The following is a 17,250-nucleotide window of genomic DNA, read 5'->3' as shown; positions in this document are numbered from 1 at the left end:
TCATGACTTATACATGTTCCTATGACTATGAGATTATGCAACTCCTGTTTACCGGAGGAACACTTTGTGTGCTACCAAACGTCACAATGTAACTGGGTGATTATAAAGGTGCTCTACAGGTGTCTCCGAAGGTACTTGTTGGGTTGGCGTATTTCGATATTAGGATTTGTCACTCCGATTGTCGGAGAGGTATCTCTGGGCCCTCTCGGTAATGCACATCACTTAAGCCTTGCAAGCATTGCAACTAATGAGTTAGTTGTGGGATGATGTATTACGGAATGAGTAAAGAGACTTGCTGGTAACGATATTGAACTAGGTATTGAGATATCGACGATCGAATCTCGGGCAAGTAACATACCGATGACAAAGGGAACAACGTATGTTGTTATGCGGTCTGACCGATAAAGATCATCATAGAATATGTGGGAGCCAATATGAGCATCCAGGTTCCGCTATTGGTTATTGACCGGAGACGTGTCTCGGTCATGTCTACATAGTTCTCGAACCCGTAGGGTCCGCACGCTTAACGTTTCGATGACAGTTATATTATGAGTTTATATGTTTTGATGTACCGAAGGTTGTTCGGAGTCCCGGATGTGATCACGGACATGACGAGGAGTCTCGAAATGGTCGAGACATGAAGATTGATATATTGGAAGCCTATATTTGGAAATCGGAAGTGTTCCGGGTGAAATCGGGATTTTACCAGAGTACCGAGGGGATACCGGAACCCCCCGGGGGCTTAATGGGCCATAGTGGGCCTTTGTGGAGAAGAGGAGAGGTGGCCAGGGCAGGGCCGCGCGCCCCTCCCCCCTAGTCCGAATAGGACAAGGAGAGGGGGCGGTGCCCCCCCTTTCCTTCCTCTCCTCCACCTCTTTCCCCTTCACTCCTAATCCAACTAGGAAAAGGGAGGGACTCCTACTCCCGATGGGAGTAGGACTCCACCTGGCGCGCCCCTCCTGGCCGGCCGCACCTCCCCCCTTGCTCCTTTATATACGGGGGCAGGGGGCACCCTAGAGACAACAATTGATCGTTTGATCTTTTAGCCGTGTGCGGTGCCCCCCTCCACCATAGTCCACCTCGATAATACTGTAGCGGTGCTTAGGCGAAGCCCTGCGTCGGTAGAACATCATCATCGTCACCACGCCGTCGTGCTGATGAAACTCTCCCTCAACACTCGGCTGGATCGGAGTTCGAGGGACGTCATCGGGCTGAACGTGTGCTGAACTCGGAGGTGCCGTGCGTTTGGTACTTGATCGGTCGGATCGTGAAGTCGGACGACTACATCAACCGCGTTGTGCTAACGCTTCCGCTTTCGGTCTACGAGGGTACGTGGACAACACTCTCCCCTCTCGTTGCTATGCATCACCATGATCTTGCATGTGCGTAGGAAATTTTTTGAAATTACTATGTTCCCCAACAGGTATTGCCGCGATCATCACGAAGCACCATGTTAGACGAATAAGCCGTGGCTCGGCCAGAGCGCATCGGGTGCGCATGCGTGCGGGTGCCAGACGAGCTAGGCATAGTCAAGGTCGTAGCTGCGTGAGTGTGTAGCAGCACGTGTACGTGCACGTGTGTGAGCTGGTTGGCGAGGAGTCAGGAGGTGTGACCGCGTCGCCCACGATGGGAGTGGCCGCATCGTCCACGTAGGAGCGCGGCGGGTGCGCGAGCCAGGATCCGTGGGACGTGGCGAGTGGGTTGAGTGGGCATGGCCTAGCATATGTGCGCAGGCGTAGAAGGCTCCCCCACCCCTGTGTATTGCCAAGGCAGCTGGACTGAGTTCGTGCTCAGGTAAAAAGAGAACGTCGTTTGTGCGGCGCGTGGCGTACGTGCGCCGGAAAACACTTGTCTCCTTGTGTCCTTCTTCTTCCTCCTGTCCTCTTCTTCCTCGAGTGCAGAGAGAGGGAGAGAGGTAGTGCTCCGGTGAGGGAGGGAGAAGGGCACGGCAACAACAATTGGTATCATAGCTTCGGTTCGGGCGATCACCGGCAGCCATGGCGCTCATCCCACACGGCGGCGGCACTGGCGGATCGGTGTCGATGGCGATGCCGATGCTCACGCTGGACAATTACACAGTGTGGGCGATCAAGGCGCAGGCGATCCTCGACGTCCACACTGTGTGGGAGGCGGTGGCACCGGGCGACGCGGTGGTGAACGCCAAGAAGTGCAAGGCGGCGCGTGCGTTGATCCTCGGAGGTGAGCATGGCGGCGATCAGCTAGTGCTCACCATGCCGCAGTGGCGGGCACGGGAGCGGCAGCAGAGAGGAGTGCGCGACGACAATGACAGGCAGAGCGTGGCGTCAAGCAACGGTGGCAACAGGCGCGGGCGCTGCTACAAGTGCGGCGAGTGCGGCCACTTCAAGAGGGATTGCCCCCAGCTGCGGAGGAAGCCGGCGGCGGAGGGCGCACTGATGGCGGACGCCGACGTTGAAGACAGCGGACTCCTCTGAGCCACGGCTTAGGGGGGGTGAATGTTAGACGAATAAGCCGTGGCTCGGCTGGGCGCGTCGGGCGCGCGTGCATGCGGGTGCCAGACGAGCCGGGCATAGTCAGGGCCGTAGCTGCGTGAGTGTGTGTAGCAGTATGTGTACGTGCGCGTGTGTGAGCTGGTTGGCGAGGAGCCAGGAGGTGTGACCGCGTCGCCCGCGATGGGAGCGGCCGCGTCGTCCGCGTAGGAGCAGCGGGTGTGCGAGCCAGGATCCGCGGGACGTGGCAAGTGGGTTGAGTGGGCATGGCCTGGCGTATGCGCGCAGGTGTATAAGGCTCCCCCACCCCTGTGTATTGCCACGGCAGCTGGACTGAGTTCGTGCTCAGAAAAAGGAGAACGCCGTTCGTGCGGCAGGTGGCGTACGTGCGCCGGAAAACACTTGTGTCCCTGTGTGCTTCTTCTTCCTTCAGTCCTCTTCTTCCTCGAGTGCAGAGAGAGAGGGGGGTAGTGCTCCGGTGAGTGAGGGAGAAGGGCGCGGCAACAACACACCATACCAGCTCCGGCTTTACCGTCCTCTATCCATGATCCGTCCATATTAAGTTTGACCCAACCAACGGGTGGAGGAGACCACTTTGTAGGATTTGTACCATCTGATATTTCATGCGTACATTTCACAACCGGAGCATAAGATAATATTCCCTTTGTAAAGAAATATAAGAGCATTTAGATCACTATTCTAGTTATCTAAACGCTCTTATATTTCTTTACGGAGGGAGTACAACTTTACCTTTCACAGGATCACAACCATAGTCTTGGGCCATTGCGATCAAGGAGTCCATGTAACTGCACAAAAAAGTCTGGATGTATCCATCGGTGGTGGGGTCTTGTTGTGTGTCACCTCATTACGGTTATGCCATATTCTCCAAAAGGTAAACAAAACCATGGTTCGTTGAACATCTCCCAATGGATACAAGACATCCAGTAGCCATTCTACACAAGTGTTAATTACTTCCTTCAGATTCGGCGAGCGCCACACTTCCCTCATACAGTCCCAGAGCTGGACTGCTAGTGGACATCGGCATAGTGCATGGAAACTATCCTCCGGTTCAGTACCACAAACAGGACAAACATCTGAAGTTTCTAGTCCTCTCTTATATTTATTCTGCCAGGTTGGAAGTGAATTTATAGCCAGGGCCGGCCCTGAGGGGGGCAGAGGGGGCGGCCGCCCCGGGCCCCCCAAAGTCTAGGGGGCCCCACCCAGCTAGCATGCACGTACGCAAGGCCCAGGGATGCAGGGCAGCGCATGCACAAAAGGCCTGTACGCGTTGTCCTCCGATGCATGTAGCTAGCCCACGGAGCCGCTGATTCCTCGTCTCGTCGGTCGATCTGCTAGCGTGTACGTGTTGCCCTTGCTCGGATTTCCTTCTAATCGTGACCATGTTCCCTATTCATCTATTCCTCGATATATTATTCCTAAAAAAGAAATCTATTCCAAGATCTCGCATGCTCATGGCCGAACCGAACAAACTGGAGGCAGCCGTCGTTCCTTGTTTCCCTTCCTCTCGCGGCAAGCCGGCGATGGGGATGGATGAGGGAGCGACGTTGATGCTGGATTTCAAAGGTGGTTGCCCGTGCAGTTCTATCTGACAACGGCCATGGTGGCAGCCGGAGATCTGACGTTCCAGATGCAGGTCACAATTTGCGCGCTGGCGAACTGCGCCGCTCTTCGGTCGCCAGGTGATGCAAATCGTCAAGCGCCTCCTATCTCATGTCAGTCTAAATCGCATCATGGCCATTGCCTGATCAGGTGGTCAACGCTGCTCCGATCAATCCAAGGTAATATCAGACTATCTACTTCCTATATCTATATTGCTAATTGAGTAATTTATTTATGTTCACATGCATGATACATAGATTGCAGTGTTCAAGCTTTTGACGTAATTTAATTTTTCGTTTTTAGCAGTGCGTATTATCATGTCGACTAGAATATATGCATCCACTAAAAAGAGAAAAAAAATGAAATAAGAAGTTTAAGGAGGATCGATCGGCCCCATCATAAGTGAAATTTTATGATTGATTGTTTGAAATGGTTGAAAGGTAATATGTATACATTATTTGATAAAAATGTCGCTTTTGGTGCATTTAAGCGATAATATATATACTCCTATAATGTTTATGTGAAGGGGCCCCGACTTTTGGTTTCGCCCCGGGCCCCTGAAATCTCAGGACCGACCCTGTTTATAGCAACTCTCCAGGCAAAGTTTTTAACCGTTGGTGTAGACATACCTCCCCAAATCAATTTCCAGCAGGCCCGCCTCCCCTCTGGTGGAGAACTAGAGCCTTGGGCAATCTCATGGCATGACTCATCAAACGCCTTTCGTACGTAGATTTAACTGTGAAAACACCAAATTTTCCTGGACCCCAAGCTAGTACATCCGCACCCTGTCTCAGGGATGCTCGAATTTTCAAAATCTCCAAGACATCACATGGCAGAAAGACTGAATGTAAAAGTTGACCATTACTAGGCCATGTGCAATTATGCATGCTACTGACCGGATGCCAAAGGAGCCAGCACCTGGTCCGTGGTCTTCCAATGTTTTGGTCCGATCGGAACAGCTGGGTCCGCCAAGCACTCACAAGGGTGGTGATCGATCAAGTTGAGCTAGCTAGCAAAGTCCATCATGACAAGACATTTGGACTTGGTCAAAATTTTAGTTTTAATATACATCATACCCCAGCGCATCTGGAAAACACCTGCAATGAGCAGCCGCAGTTAACGAAGCAGTTCAAAGCAACGAGAAGACGACAGCAGGAACTGCCGGGTGTCCCTACGACATCCTGCAAGAGGCTGCTTTTTTCTTTTTTCGAGAAGATCGTGCAAGAGGCTAGCTTTGTATTAATGGGCTAGATGCAACCCGGGCCCTGGATCCGGGCAATGTGTTCGGTTGAGAACTTCAGATAGACCAGGACGGCTGACCAATTAAGTTTGTTTTAGTCCCACACGGAAAGATTAAAAAGATTGGCTCAGGGAAGACAATTATATAACTGGTCAGTAAGGCTCATGGCCTAGATCAATCGTTCACATTGCACCTAGTGAGCGAGTTGATCTACCATCTCCCCTTCATGTGAGAGTGGACATTGTAATTTTTGTTAGAGGGGATACGCGTCCGCGTGGCCCCTATCAACATAATATGAAATTAAAACTTTTTGTTGAATCTTAGCTATTGTGTTTCACTTTGTTTATCCTCGGTAGAAACTTTGTTTTCAAAGCTTAGTTGTATGAAATTTTATGATGAGGTAGCAGATAGCCTGCGCAGGTACCATAGCATCGTTCATGAAACAGAGGAGCCAACATTGGAGGTTTATGTTGAGCGAACTGTTGTGAGTAGGGACCTGAAAATTTTAGCAGAGGACGGCCACACAATAAGAGATGTTTGGTAAATTTTCAGCTGAGTTGATGCACCATAAGTCTCTCTAAAATTAGCATAGTTAAATGCCTGCTCGCCGAAACACAACTATCAATGGTGCTAACTTAGAAAATGGCCCTGGCTTAACTAGAAAGGATTCATTGGGCCTGAAACATTTTGTGGGCGTACTATATTTTCCTCTGATTTTCTTGTAAATATTTCAGCTAACTTGAGGCAGATGAGTTCCCTCAAGCAATTCGTACATACAATAGTTGATGCTTCTTATCAGGGTCAGCACCAAGAAGAGTTCAATTCTGGAGATGTTTGGTGGCATAGACATGTAAAAGGCTCCATTAGAAGTTTCATATTATTCAAGGCACAATCGATTGCCTGAATTATTATCTTTGTTCACTGGGCCGTGATGTGCGTCAGAACTGACAATTTTCACCGAATGACACAAAGAAAATCTGTGAGCCAAACTTTGGTCATGCGTCCCGCTGCTTTCGAGCCTCCTGTAAGGTTTACCTTATTCCTAGCATCAATAGTTGCTGAGTAAACGTGTGCTTTGAGCTTACGTACAGTGTAGCTGCTCTGCATCATGACACATTGACATGGCTAGTCTATAAATCATGATACATTTTCTTTGCCGGTGTTTTGCTCCCCACAATTCGTGTGGGGAAGAATGTTGTGAGCCCACCAACATCGTGTATTCCTTCATTTTGGACAAGAGAATGTCGTCGACAATACCCAACTTGGTCATTCTGAACAAGGCTAAATGTTCCATGTTGCTCGTGGTACATAAAAATGAAGCTGAATAGTGGATCACTATGCCTTCCAAGTCTAAGCAACAAACCTCATGTGGTCCAATCTCCCAGCCCTCAACGTAGTGATGATTTATGTTCACGATCTCTAGAGGATATACATGTGTGGCTTGGCCATTGTGAGCGTGAAGGCACCTCAATGCTTACCTTTTTATTGGCTCATGGGCCCATGTGTTTCCTCAATATCAGCACATGTACTTGTTCCTAGTCAACTAAAAGTGGCCTGCGTTGTGCACTGTTAGGCGAGTATTGATTTTTCAAACACATTTAGGACAGTAAAACTGAACCTAATCCCAGCCCGCTTACGTCTCCACCACTTCTGGTTCATCGATTTAATGTCCATATCTTTCCTAGCTTTCAGATGAAACTTAGGGCCAAAGGCACCCGGGCGGGTGGAACGCAATAGGACCCCTGAGGCGGCTGGGGCGCCTCTTGCGGAGCTTCCCTGGGCAGCGGATCGGACGACGCCCCAGATCTGTGCGGTGGATCCGGCGTTCCACGGCCAGAGGGGTGGACTGTCCTACTGGAGATGGGTGGCGGAGGTGGCCGGCGCTCCGTGGCCTGCGGGGTGGGCTGCTCGGCCTGGAGGTTGGTGGTGGCGGTGGCCGCGGATCTGGCATCCCAGCTAGATCTGTCGCGGACTGGCCTTAGACCGTCCAACGGCTTGTGGAAGGACTAGTGATGCGCAGATGGAGGCTCTCTTCCGGCATGTCTGCGTCAGCGTACGTCCTCATGGCGAGGCTCCGCACGGATCCAGTCAGCTGCGAGATTGGGGCGATGCGAGTTTCGGTGAAAATCGCGCCGTCTACGGTGATGGCGGACGATGGCGGCGGCTCTGACATCGTTTCCTTCTCAAGGCATCGTCGTTGCAGTTTGCGTCACCGCACTCGGGATGTTCCAAGGGAAACCCAAGATTTAGGTCTCCCGGATCGGATGATGATGGCACCTTCAGTGATGACGGGCCTCGGCGGCGTGGCGCAGCGCAGTTTCGACGAAGGGTACGTGTGGACGGACAAGCGCAAGATGGAGGCGCTGCCTGGCGTCGTGGTGACATCAACAGTAGAATGGCCTGGCAAGGTGAATGCGTCGATCACTCCTGAAGGGGGCTGGTGGAAGATGGCGGCAGCTGATCCTAGGGCGTGTGCATGCATTGCGCGTACAGGGTCTAGCTAGGCCGGTTGATGATCTCGGCTTGCCATCGGGTGGCTTGGTGAGGCTACCGGTATAAATGGTGTGTGTTGATGTGCGATCAATGCACATCATCAACCTTGTAGGTGTAGCGACAGTAGTTGTCAAAAAGGTGGCTTTGGCTTGATCCTTGTATTTGTTTGTTGGATTTTTTATAATATACTAATAAAATGGATGTGTGCATCGCTTTTTTTTGCGAAAGGTTGTGTGCATCGCTTGATGCAGAGGCCAGGAGTAATCCTTCTTTTTGAATTAAAAAAAGATGAAACTTAGGTCACGAACAGGGGTAGCTTTCCTTACTACTCCCGTAAACAACTAAATCATCTGGTTTTTTGATTGGGCCTAGAAATGTCACTGGCCCGCTAAGCTCCACATCCTGCAACCCGCAACCCATCATCTCCACCCGCGACCGTGAGGGACAAAATCATTGTTTTAGCCTTTCTAAAGATTAGCGTGAATGAAGTCTACTTCAAAAGTCTTGCATGATCTAACCCTTTTTTAGGGATGCCGCCCATCGTGGCATTTGCGATACATGGGAGACGCCGAGGTCAATGTCGTTTGGAACTTGCCCACGCGTTGGTCGCCACTTATGGACCGTCCGACGTGGCATGGCCGAAACACCGAGGTTCGCGACATCAATGTCCCCCCCTCCCATTGGTGTCTCAACCCCGAGGGAGACGCCATAGACTGCAACATATCATACTGGAGAGGTAATAACCCACAGGGGCCGCATGTGGAGCCCACCCCCATTGCAGCCCTCAATCGGCCGCCTCCCCAAGCAACAATTCTGGAAGCCCATTCGGACAGAACTCCAAAGTTAAGCGTGCTCAGCTTGGGGTAATTTCAGGATGGGTGACCGATCGGGAAGTTGGTCCCGGGTGCGCACGAGTGAGGACAAAGTGCGCAGAAAAGACTAGTATTGATCTATGGGGCCAGTCTAGATCCCGCCAGGAGTAACGACCACCGACTGGTGTGTCCGGGGCGTTACAAGTTGGTATCAGAGCCGGCCCTCGCGGTTACACGGATGTTTGCTGACAGGTGTCATGACGTTTGTGACCCGTCATGGCACACGGCATGGCACATGTACCGGACTGGATGCACAGACGTGTGTGCCAAGAGGGAACGTTCCTGTGGCCCGACGAGGACGTGGTTCCTCTTAGTGGGGTTGTATGTGATAGCCTGGCTTAATAGGGATGATAGACTACTCATATCAATAAGGAATTCCTTCTTTTCCGGAAGCTCATTCGGACAGAACTCCAAAGTTAAGCATGCTCAGCTTGGGGTAATTTCAGGATGGGTGACCGACCGGGAAGTTGCTCCCGGGTGCGCACGGGTGAGGACAAAGTGCGCAGAAAAGACTGGTATTGATCTATGGGGCCAGTCTAGATCCCGCCAGGAGTAACGACCACCGACGGGTGTGTCCGGGGCGTTACAGGTGAGGAACCCCCTCAAATCCCCATCAAACCGAGCTCCTTTTTGTGGATCTTTCCCTCCCCTTGTTTCTTGAGGCAATCTCCACTGAATCCACTACTTTTTATGGTAAAATCTTGTTAATTCGGTGGCATTTTTTACCCCCAAGGTGGAACCCTGGTTGATAGTTTCCTGAAAGCATAGTGAATTGAATTTTTTCCAAGCGTTTGTTGAAATGGTGAAATTGGATATGCATGACGTGTAGTAGGCATTATGCTTGTGGTTTCTAGCAAGAACTAGGGTTAGTGTCTTTGTTAAGTAATGCCATGGTTGAATACATTATGTACTGCTATGGACCCATAGTCCAAAGAGGAATGCTCACAAATGGACATTGTGGCATCAAGTTTTCTGTACATGAACGTCCTGATGAATTTAACCTCCGACAGAGTACCGAAAAAGGCCTTCAATCTTATAACTTAAACTTTATCGCGACCGATGAGACCACGACCACTCCTTGATCCTGACTGACGAAGTTAGACTTTTTTCTAATTGACTGATGAGGCTAGGATGCCATCATTCCATAATCTATGAGGCCAGAAATTATTCATACATTCTAACTGATGAGGTGACACGTCCATTGTTCATCACCAACAGGGGTAAGCATTCACCTTGAGACTATATAACGAACTCTGTCTGATGAGGCTTGGTTATGTCACCATATGACCACTATTACCACGTACCCTATTGGCGAACAATTGAAGTTTCAGGGTGATGACCATCAACGTAACTTAGTCAGATGTAATCTGCAGGATTAAAAAGGAATGTAATTAATCGGGTCATTTTATGAGGCCTCGGTCATCACCGATTTAAGTAAATTTTGTATGGAAGTTCTTTCGATCAAAGATTGAAGTTGATCATAAAAGTTAGTATGAACACCTTCCCTACTCTTCACCTATTGTGTGGCCAGAGCAATCCACAACAACACTATCCCATGATCACAAAACTGACAATGACCCCGACCTAGTCTAAAAAAACGTATGACTAGTTCCTTTAATTCTTTCAAGTATTTAATTATCCCAGTTACACTAATCACCACATCAGGCATCCAGTGCTACCAAGGTGCAAATCAAACAAAAACTATCTCAAGACCACACTTTCTAGCCAAACAAATCAGATGCTTCACCTCAAGAACACACATGGTCTATGATCATTAGTGTTTATTTCTCACTGCCGCTCGTCGCTGTTTGACATCAACCAAACGCACACCCCTCGTGGTGTCTGACGTTGCTGACATTGATCATTGGTTAGCGTTTCCTTTCTTCCCCCCACTTACAAAAAAGAAAATATTAAAGGTATACGGGGTGGGGTGGGTCAGAGATGAGGTCGCGCCTCGATAGTATAGGCGTGGATGGAACAGAACATATCACTGTTCTGCTACCGATTGATTGTATATAAGATATATTTGTGCTAGGTGATGCATTCTCGCGGGTGGTGTTGAATGATTGGTCTTTATTTTTGTGATGTCAATATTCATAAAGGGTATGTTAGGTCACTGGGAGTTATGATCATGTCATTAAGATTGGCATAGGTTGTTTAAGAACTTGAACAAGAACTGTAGGAAAGGTATTCATACAAATTTTGTGATCTCCTTCTTATGATCCAAATAATTCTGTACCCCACATTTGGTACTCATGAAATCCTTCCATTCAAAGATCTTCTGCAAAGTCTGTGTCTGCGCACTAATTTATATCTTGTTGGCGATCTTTCATCTAGAAGCATACACATGTTGTATTTGCTATATCGACCTCGAGACCACAAGGTGGCTCAAGGTTTGTTTGGGAGAACCCTAGTCGTGGTTTATTCGACACTAATTTCTTGATGGCTTCTAAGATAAAAATTGGCAGAGTCTTGTTGGTGTCTGTGACACACAGGCTGCAAACCAGAATGCTACGTACCTACTAATAACATGTGTTCCTTGACGTTGCACGTAGATGGTGTCTGAAATACCCGTCTGCCTATCCTCTACAAGGTTGAATGAACCAAGTAGCTCGTTAAACAATGGCAATGTGCGGAATAATAAATCCCAATGTCTTCCAAGCCTAAGAAACAAAACTAGATGCGGTGCAAGATCAACTCATTCCAAATGATGTATTTTCATCATTTCTAGTGGAATCCAAATTTAGAGGCTATAGAAACTAAGACTCGACATGTACATGTATAGTTTGGACATTGTGAGTGGGAGACATCACCCCTTGGCTTTTTATCGTTTTGTGTGTGTGTGTGTGTGTGTGTGTTTCGCTCCTTGTCAACTTTTAGTGGACCACCTTGTACATAGTTGGGTGAGTATTAATTGCTGAATACACCTAACTATGTTTTTCGGGAAGAAGGACGTGTAAGACGTACAAGAAGATTGTTTTTCAGGAAGAAGGACGTGTAAGTCATTATTTAGAAAAATAAACAAACCTTTTTTATGGAATAATCAAACCTTGTTTACATGAAAATAAACTTGCCATTTTTTCAACCGAAAATAAATTAACATTTACCATGAGAAAAACTGCTTTAAAATGGAGTAAACCGTTTTTTAACACAGTACAGACGCAAGCGCACACATATACGCGTATACAATCACTCCTATGAATGCACACATGCACATCCTACCCCTACGAGCACCTTCGAGAAACTGAGCCGGCATATATTCTTGAGATTGACGAAGACACCATAGGCGCACCTAGTCGACGGGAAATCGTGAAATAAATCCAGGAAAATGCGAGCACCAGGACTTGAACCCTCATGAGCTGAGAATACCACTGTCCTCCTAACCATCTAATCACAGGTTGGTCCATAGTGGAGTAATTTTTTTTACAACACATGAGTGACTCCCTACTCACCTTATTTCGGAGAAGTAATGAGAGATTAAATCAGAGCCTATATATAAATCAGAGTATATAGGTGCTATAATTTACAGTTTACAGCCATTTTACACCCAACTTATGATAATCCTACATCCACTTAAAGCTACAAAACTTTTTACGTGAACTTCCCTAATAATTCTCTACCCCGTGAATTTCAGACAGGGTAGGGGCCCTTCCTCCCCTTCTCTAATCCTGGTCATCCACGTTGGTTGATACGTAAAACATGTAACTTACTCTATGTTGGTGTAGAATTACTGGCCCCTGACGGCACCCACCAAACTCTGATGCTCCTGTCCAGCCTGCCGCTGTACATCATATAGCCATTGCTGGCCCCTGACGGTGCCGACCTTGGTGAAGCCGCCTCACAACTGACGGTGCCATAGGCTGATGGTCTTGTCGGTGGAGCCCCCACCAGGTCGCCGGCCACGCGCAGGCACAGGCGCACAACATGGCCATGGCGAGCGCCTTCACGTCGCACACGAGGCTCCACCTGCCGCCGTGCCGGTCCCACCCAAGGCGTACCCGTCAGAGCCGGCCGCGTAGCGTTCCAGCCTTCCAGGACACGCCATCACGGGCGATGAGGACGGCCAAGCGGGTGTGCGTACTGGCTCAGGAGGCCCCAGCCTTGCCCCTCTCCCACTCCTTGAGGCGGCCGTCGGCGGAGTACATGATGCCGCAGACGGACATGCGACACACTCTGAGTGTCCTGTTCCAGAAGCCTGAGTACACCTTGAGCCATGCATATCGGTTCGTCAGTTCAGAGCAACGAGAAGCCGAAGACGACGGCAGGAATTGCAGGGTGCCCTACCCCCTACGACGTCGTCGTGCAAGAGACTGCCTTTTTCTTCTTCTTCATTTTGAAAAAAAAAACTGCCTTTTTTCCTTTTTTTTGAGCATCACTGCCTTTTTTCCTTGTTTTTTGAGATCGTGCAAGAGGCTGGCTCTATGTTAATCGGCTATACGCAACTGGGCCCTTGAACTTGAAGCCTTCGTCCTAAGCCTTCGACCGATGGGTAAGAAAATATTGGCTAGCCAATGTGTGTTCGGTTGAGGTAGACCATCCCACCAGGCTAATTACGTTTGGTTTAGTCCCGCTCGGAAAGATTAACAAGATTGGCACACTAAATACGAGTATATTACTAGAGGATAGGGCAACCTTTGAACATACTTACCTGGACGGGGTCAATGGGCGATCAAGAAGGCTCATGGCCTAGATCAATGGTTCACATTGCACATAGTGAATGTGTTGATCTATCATCTCCTTTTGGAGAGTGGACGTCAAAATTTGTGTTAGAGGGGGTACGCGTTCGCGCAGCCCCTGCCAAGTTATAAAATTAAACTTTGTGTTGATCATCCACTTTAGAAAAAACATGATGTATGTGTTTTTTTTCTTTGAAAAGAGAATACCTATTAATTTATTTTTATTGATGAGAGAAGGAGTCAACATGTCTGCTAAAATATGCTGCAAGATTAGGTGTGATGCTTGTGCCAGAAATATCTGACATGTGTGCACGGTATAGCCTCTGGATTAGTAGTTTTCATCCATGCAAGCAGCAATTTTAGTTACTTCATCCATTCCTAAATATTTGTCTTTTTAGAGATTTCAACAACTGACTACATACGGAGTAAAATGAGTAATCTAAACTCTAAAATATGTCTATATATATCCGTATGTGGTAGTTCATTTCAAATCTCTAAAAAGACAAATATTCAGAAACGGAGGGAGTACTTTTTAAGAAAGAGCAGCAATTTTAGTGAGAGAAAGATAATGCACGGTGGCCCTATGTATGAAAATATCAGCCTGTTTGGCTCCCGAAAGTCCAGCAACAATTTGTGATCCTAGACCGCCAGGACTTTATGGTAGTCTCTAGAAAAAGAAATGCCACCATGTTTTCGGTGTTTCCTCCATGATGGTCGTCGACAGAATTCTATGTACCCATCAACATCATGTGCTCCCTTACATTGGAAATGAATGGTGTCTCCAAGACCCAACTGGTGACCCTATACAAGGTTCAAGTAAGCAAGTTGCTAGTGAATTATTGGCATGGCGTAGAATAGTCAATCCTGATGCCTTCCAAGCCTAGACAACAAATCTAGATGTGGTGCCCTGTCCACCCCCTGAACGTATGAATCTTGTATGGTCATGGTCTCTAGAGGAATCAAAACTCAGAGACTATGAAATTACATATCTACATGTACATGTGTAGTCTGGGCATAGTGAGTGTGGGGGCACTTCACTGCTTGCCATTTTATCGGTTTATGAGTCTACGTATTTCTTCAATTTCTATTGTTATTTGCTTGCATGTGTTTCTTCAGTTTGAGCACATGTGCTCATTCTATTCAACGATTCTTTAAATAACGAGGTAAGCAATATTAACATTTTTCGTTGATAAAAATATTCATTGTCATGCCTGATAAGAAACTGAAAATAAAGTCAAAACCTATATAGAAACCAGAGTATTGGTGCCAGTATAATTTACTGATCACAAAGTTTGTGCGATTCTTTAAAATTTATTAAATCCTCCTCTCTGCGATGGACATCACCAACTCAAGCATCCAGTGCTGCAAAAAAACAACTAAACCCAAACCAAAAACAATCTAAATATCACCCTTCCTCCGGCAAAATGTGTAGTCTTCGCGTCCGATCCTCGCCGTTGGCCCCATTCGGCACCCCCGCTTTACGCCATATAGCCATTGCTGGCCTGCAGGGTGTCCTGGATGCATTTCGGCCCTCGTGGCCAATGACGGCGCCGACCTTGGTGGGCTGCTGCACGGCTGCCGGAGCCACAGGCCGACCCGGTGCACACCAGGTCACCGGCCATTCACAAGCAAAGCACGGCCATGGCGTGCGCTTTCAAGTCGCACGCAAGGCTCCACCTGTTGCCGTGCTGGTCCCAGCCGAGGATGTGCTCGTCCGAGCCGGCGTCGGTGCTGGCCACCCGGCCCAGCCTCCCTGGTGGTCGGGAGCGCGGTGAGGGGCTTGAACGCGTTCTCGGAGTGGCTCCACACGGCGGACACGAGCCGGCACCTGGTACGTGTTCTTGCAATGTTTTGATCAGACCGGGGACACAAGCAAACACAAGGGTAGCGGTCGATCAAGTTGAGCAGCAATAGTTAAACGACGCAGCCAATACCCGCTGGCAGATTGAATCCACGCTTCCGGCCCTTGAATAACAAGCAGACACAAGGGTAGCGATCGGGGGAGAGGTTGGCTCGGTGTTAATGGGCTAGAAGCAATTGGGCCCTTGAATCCTTTGCCCTTTTTGTGAAATCGTGGTTAAGGTAATTACGTTTGGTTTAGTCCCACACGGAAAGATTAACAAGATTCCCTCTGTAAAGAAGAGTATATAACTAGAGGAGTTCGGCCTTTAAACATACTTACCTGAACGGGGTTTATGGGTGATCAAAAAGGCTCATGACCTATATTAATGGTTCACATTGCACATAGTGAATGTGTTGATCTACCATCTCCTTTGGGAGAGTGGACGTCAAAATTTATATTAGAGGGGTACGCGTTCGCGCGGCCCCTGCCAAGTTATAAAATGAAACTTTTATGGATATCTTTTTGCTTTGAAGTTGAAGAAGAGGATACCTATTATATTTAAAATTATTAAACCAGCATAGGGTCAGCATGTTTGATTCAGGTGTCCAGAGCAAGGCACCGTTTCGCGAAAGTGGACAACGTTGGCAGATTAATCATGAGTAAATTCTTGTGAGTTGGGCCCTGAAAAAAGTCTTTCAATATTAGCATAGTAGTGCTAACTTAGAAAATAACCTTAGCTTAACAAGGAAGGATTCAGGCCTGAAACATTTTAGGGCCATAGTACATTTTCGCTGCATGCTCTGTACATATTTCAGTTAAATAATCGTTACATCCAGCGGGTAGTGCTACACATTGTAAGGTCAGCACAGATGAAATAATAAAATTAGCCTGCATCTACCAAGAGTTTAGCTCTGAAAATCTAATGAAGGGTAGTAGAGACATGTAAAAGGCTCCATTATAAGTTCTACTATATCATTTGAAGAACAGCTCGATGTCCTGAATTATTATGTTTGTTCACATGGCCGTGGTGCGCGTCAGAATGATACAAAAAACATATTTGAGCCCAACTTTGGTGACATGACCCCAGTGCTATTGGGAGCTTCCTACAAAGTTTTAACTTATTTTGAGCATCAATACTTGTTGAGTGTTCCCTCACAAAAAAAAACATGTTGAGTGAAATTTATGCTTTTTCTGTATGAGTGGTGTGCCTACTCAACATCATGACAAATTGATATGTCTACTCTATAAATCATGATGCAGCAAACGTGAACTGCCCCCCGGGTCGCCCGACCCCCGCGTCGTCCCCAGGGCGGCTCGAGGGAACCCTAGGTACGCCGCCGCCGCTCCCCTCTATAGCACGTCCCCCTCCCGCTGCCGCCGGATGAGTCCGCCGGGCGAAGCCCGTGCCGGAGGACCGTGGCGGCGGGGATCTCTGCGCGCTCGGCGGCCTAGGTTGCCGGCGTGAGCCCGTGGTGGTGGGAGTCTCGTCCTCGGCGTCTCCGGCCGGCGTGGCGGCTGCCCGGCGCGGCGTCCTCGTCCTCTCGCAGGTGATGGGCTGTCCGCTGCTCGTGGGTGCCTCGACGCGACGGCGTCCCGAGGTTTCAGATCTGGCCATGGTGGGCTCGGCCGATCTGGCCCGTTAGCTTCGGCCGGCGGTGAGGTTGGTGGTCTTGCGTGGTGATGGCGCCGCTGCCACGCAAGAGGTGCTTGGGCTAGTGGGTTCGCATGCTGGCGGCGCTGGGGTTCCCCCATCCTCGTCTGGCAGCGTGAGGGTGCAGAGGTAGGGATGCTCCGGGCGAAAGCGGACGGCGCGGTGTCTGCGGATGTCGCTCTCCTCCTGGGGGCTGTTGTGGAGATCTTCGACCTCCTCCGCTCCCGGGTCACTTTCTTCGGGTGAAAGCCCAGGACCTGCAGTGTAGGACCAGACGATGGCGTGATGTCGCTTCCCCTCATGAGGGCGTCATCTTGAAGATCATGATTCCCTGCGTGCTTTCCCAGAGCTGGACTTGCACGACATCGCGGTAGGTGGCCGGCGATG

At 48.9% G+C, this 17,250-nt stretch overlaps 2 non-coding genes across 2 annotated transcripts; both read left to right on the top strand.

Annotated features, from left to right (window-relative positions):
• The first annotated feature begins 13,333 nt into the window (after nucleotides 1-13,333).
• Nucleotides 13,334-13,490, top strand: LOC120962258 (U1 spliceosomal RNA). The gene has a single exon (XR_005753099.2). It is a non-coding gene; the product is annotated as a U1 spliceosomal RNA (small nuclear RNA).
• A 2,053-nt stretch (nucleotides 13,491-15,543) lies between these two features.
• Nucleotides 15,544-15,699, top strand: LOC120962263 (U1 spliceosomal RNA). The gene has a single exon (XR_005753104.2). It is a non-coding gene; the product is annotated as a U1 spliceosomal RNA (small nuclear RNA).
• The last annotated feature ends 1,551 nt before the right edge of the window (nucleotides 15,700-17,250 follow it).

The sequence above is a fragment of the Aegilops tauschii genome, chromosome 3 (assembly GCF_002575655.3).
Source record: "Aegilops tauschii subsp. strangulata cultivar AL8/78 chromosome 3, Aet v6.0, whole genome shotgun sequence".
NCBI lineage: Eukaryota > Viridiplantae > Streptophyta > Magnoliopsida > Poales > Poaceae > Aegilops > Aegilops tauschii.
Note: the sequence above shows the minus strand (reverse complement) of the source record. Positions and strands in the feature narration are given on the sequence as shown.